Genomic DNA, 5,000 nt, shown 5'->3' on the forward strand with positions numbered 1-5,000 from the left:
CATTAAGGACACACTTTTCGTCCCAAACTCCCGAGAAATTCAGACGCCTAAACATAATGAAGATGAAGATCGCGATGCTACAAGAAACAAACAACCCCTTAACTATACAGTAATGGCGAAACAGTGGACGACATAAAAGTCAAGATAAGAACAGAAAAAGCAGCAGGTTAGAAGATAGGAAAGGGGGAAAAGAGAGAGAGAGAGAGAGAAGGGGGGGTTGGGGGGTGATAAGTGATGAGCCTGAAAGGCAAAGGGTGTAGGCGTCCCCCTCCCTGAACAATTCAGAAAAAGACACAGGTTAGAAGATAGGAAGGGGGGAAAGAGAGAGAGAGAGAGAGAGAGAGAGAGAGAGAGAGAGATGGGGGGGTTGGGGTGGTGACAGGTGATAAGCCTGAAAGAAAGGGGGTGTAAGCACCCCCTCCATGAACAGCTCAGAAAAAGAAACAGTTAGAAGATAGGAAAGGGGGAAAAAGAGATAGAAGGGGTGATAGTTGATAGGCCTGAAAGGAAGGAGGGGGGGGGGGGGGGGGTGTGAGCTCCCCCTTGGGCCCTCACTTGCCTTCCCCTACCCCTCTAACGAAACCCTACCCAGCGGGAATCCGCCCACCCTTAACAGGGGCCATAAACCCATACGGAACGAAAGTTAACTGGGGACTACCGTCGTCGTGATGGGCCGTTGTAAAGGCAAGGACTCTCCGTTTCAATTGGATTTGCAATGCTTTTATGATCCTTGACGTTCGAGGCTTACCTGGTGTCCCCTTTGGGAGAGGAGAGGTGGCGTTAAGGGTATTTCTACGGCCTCAAACACGTACAGGTAGGTATATAGTTTGTATGGTGTGTGTGTGTGTGTGTGTGTGAGGGCGAGGTCTTGTTAGATCTCTCTCTCTCTCTCTCTCTCTCTCTCTCTCTCTCTCTCTCTCTCTCTCCACATACGCATTCAGACAAAGCTTCTGAGCACAATTATCTCTGAAAAAAACGTTTTCAAACTTTTCAAAACAAAACAAAACGTCAAATTTCATAACTTCCTCATTTAAAGTTTCAAAAAATTAATGCAATGTTAAAATCATGTAAGACATGAATCTTGAACAATCTCAAAAACATGAACAACATCATCTACAAACCCTCAGAGCACGAACACAACAATCCCTTCCAAAACATTGAACAGCCACCTCCCAAAAGCCTTCACAACCAGGATAATCTCCTACAAGTTCTCTAAATATGAATAACAACCTCCCAAATGCCTTCAAAAGTACAACCTCATCCAAAACATCAACAACCCCCTCTTATAAGCCTTCAAAAGCAGACAAATCTCCAAAACGTGAAAAATTACAACCTCCCAATAGCCTACAAAACGTGGAAAACCTGAAAAAAATTAACAACGAAACATCCTACAAGTAACGCCCCCTTCAAAATACCAGCATCAGGAGAAACATCCTACAAGTAACGCCCCCTTCAAAATACCAGCATCAGGAGAAACATCCTACAAGTAACGCCTCCTTCAAAACACCAGCATCAGGAGAAACATCCTACAAGTAACGCCCCCTTCAAAACACCAGCATCAGGAGCAGCTTATACACACAAACACAAACACACCTAAACACGCACACACTGACACTGACACACAGCTACACACACACACACATACACACAGTCCCTCTCTCAAGAGGACGTGTAGTATGTGATTCTTCAGCGAAAAACGAAAAACTGGGACAACACTTTCTGCCAGGAACTCACTGAAAGAGTGGACAACACAGGGTCTCTAAACTCAAAGGGAATATCTGAAGGTTTGCCTCGGGGCCGTTCGAGAATGACAACAGACGCTAGTCTCTCTCTCTCCCTCTCTCTCTCTCTCTCTCTCTCTCTCTCTCTCTCACACACACACAAAAGATGATGACCAGTGCCGATACACACTCATATACACACACACAATGAATTCACTGACAATACACGAAGCGAAAGAAAGGGGGACTAAATTACAAAAAAATACAGGAAGTGAGAGAGAGAGAGAGAGAGAGAGAGAGAGAGAGAGAGAGAGAGAGAGAGAGAGAGAGAGAGAGAGATCAAACCATACTTGGAGGTGGAAAAAAAATAAAGGTCTATCTAGTAGGAACACGATAATCACAACAATCTTTCAACAGAGAGAAGAGAGAGAGATGAGAGAGACGGAGAGAGAGAGAAGAGGAGATGACGAGAGAGAGAGAGAGAGAACCATACTTGGAGGTGGAAAAAAAATAAAGGTCTATCTAGTAGGCACACAATAATCACAACTAAAAGGAAAATTAAAAAAAGACACTGATTAAAAGAAAAAAAGAAAAGGCAAAAATAAAGCAGAGCAACAACAGATGATGGAGAGAGAGAGAGAGAGAAAGAGAGAGACCTACCTTACAGGACCTTACAGTTCGTTTCGGGTTGCCCCAGAGGTCCCTCAGTGTGAGGCGCCTCTAATGTTCTACCAGAGAGTTGCTAGTACATCTTCCGGTATATTTTGCATCTTCCAATCTTGGATGGTCTGGGATGCAGTTTAGATATTTGTCGAGCTTATTCTTAAACACATCTACGCTCACTCCTGATATATTCCTCAGATGAGCTGGCCAACGCATTGAATAGACGCTGCATTATCGATGCTGGTGCGTAGTGGATTAATGTCATGTGTGCTTTCCTTATTTTTCCTGGTATTAGTTTTGGGCACTATTAATCTACCTCTGCTTGCTCTTTCTGATATTTTAGTTCCATGATATTTTCTGTTATTCCTTCTATCTGTTTCCATGCCTGAATTATCATGTAGCGTTCTCTTCTCTTTCTAGACTATATAATTTAAGGATTGTAGTCTTTCCCAGTAGTCTAGGTCCTTAAATTCTTCTTCTATTCTAAGCTGTAAAGGACCTTTGTACATCTCTATTTGTGCAATATCCTTTTGATAGTGTGCGGGGTACCATATCATATTGCAATATTCAAGTGGACTACGAAACATGTTTTATAAAGCATAATCATGTGTTCAGCTTTTCTTGTTTTGAAGTGCCGTAACAACATTCCCATTTTTGCTTTACATTTTGCCAACAGAATTGCTATTTGATCATTGCATAAACATGTTCCTATTCATCATCACACCAAGGTCTTTAACTGCTTCCTTATTGTGATTGCCTCATTATTAGGTCCCCTATATGCATATAGCTTTCCTTCTCTGTCTCCATAATTTATTGATTCAAATTTATCAGAGTTAAATACCATCCTATTTACCTCTGCCCAATCATATACTTTGTTAAGGTCTCTTTGTAGAGCGTTCCTATCTTCATCACAAGTAATTTCTCTACTTATTCTTGTGTCATCAGCGAAACTACTCACTACCGAATCCTTAACATTACTGTCTATGTCTTCAATCATAATAACAAACAATATTGCAGCTAGCACCGTACCTTGTGGCACACGGATATTACCTTGGTTTCATCCGATTTCTCATCGTTTTGCAATAACTATCTGTTTTTCTGTGTAAAAAATTCTTTTAACCATCTTCCTACTTTATCTACGATATTGTGTTTTCTTAATTTTCTTTGCTAATATATTATGGTCTACTTTGTCAAAAGCTTTTGCAAAGTCTAGATAAACCACATCTGTTTATCATTTCCGCTTTTCATATTTTTGAATATGTTCTCACGGTGGACTAACAGTTGGGTTTTGTGTACTTTTTCCGGGTACGAAAAACCGTGTTGTCCTATATTAAACAAATTAAATTATTTTTATTAAATGTTTCATAATATTTTTCTTCATTACCCTTTCATACACTTTCATAATATGTGATGTTAGACTCACAGGCCTATAATTACTTGCCTCTAGTCTTGATCCACTTTTGAAAGTAGGGGTGATTATATGCTAATTTGTGCTCATCATAAATCTTGCCTGTATCTACACTTTGTCTTAATAATATTGCAAGTGCTTGCGATAGAATGAATACTTTCTTTAACAAAATAGCAGGGACTCCATCCAGCCCTGCAGCAGCTCCATTTTTAATTTCATTAATTGCCTGCACAATCTCAGCTTCATTAATTTCTATGTCAGCTAAATATTCACTATTTTCTTCCCTTACTTCTATATCATTATCTTCATTATCTATTCTAGGGGTGAATTCTCTCTTATATCGTTCTGCCAGTATGTTGCAAATTTCCTTTTTTTCATTCGTTAATCTCCCTTCAATTCTCAGAGGGCCTATTTCTATTCTTCTTTTATTCATCTTCTTCGCATATGAGTATAATAGTTTGGGGTTGCTTGATATTTAATAGGGTTTTTTCTTCCAAGTCCCGTTTTTCATTTGTTCTTTTGATTGTATAATCTTTTGTTCTGCATTGCTATCTTACTTTTTAGTTCTATAACTTTCCATGCATTTTTTCTTTGCAAGACCTTTTTTCCACTTTCTGATTTTCTGGAACAAGATCCTTCTGTCTCTTGGTATGCATGAATGATGTTTTTTACTTTTCTTTTCTTCGGTATATATTTTTTCCACTATTTTCTCCAATATTTTAATATAATATCTCCGTATTTACCCTTATGTCATCACTTACGAAAATGTTATCCCAACAATCTTTGTTTAATTCTTCATTAATTTCTGACCATTTTATATTTTTACTGTAGAAGTTGTATTTTCCATATCCTTCCCACTTTTTCATTTCTTGCTTATCTCTATTTTCACTTGCTTTGGAATGAAAATTCTATGACATTATGGTCTGAAAATACTCGCATTATAAACTATTATTTCTTTAACATAATTCATCTCGTTCACAAATACTAGGTTCTAAAGTATTTTCCTTTCTTGTTGGCAGGTGATTTATTTGTTGAATGGTTGTATTCTAGTAGCATTATCTAATAGCTTTTCAAATTGCCTCTTATCTTCTGCACTACTATTACTCTCTTTTTTATATGTATAAGTACAACCACAATCTCCTATTCGTTCTTTCCATTCTACGAAAGGAAAGTGAAGTCACCAGATAGGAGAATAGTCCAGTCCTTGT

The sequence above is a fragment of the Macrobrachium nipponense genome, chromosome 45 (assembly GCF_015104395.2).
Source record: "Macrobrachium nipponense isolate FS-2020 chromosome 45, ASM1510439v2, whole genome shotgun sequence".
NCBI lineage: Eukaryota > Metazoa > Arthropoda > Malacostraca > Decapoda > Palaemonidae > Macrobrachium > Macrobrachium nipponense.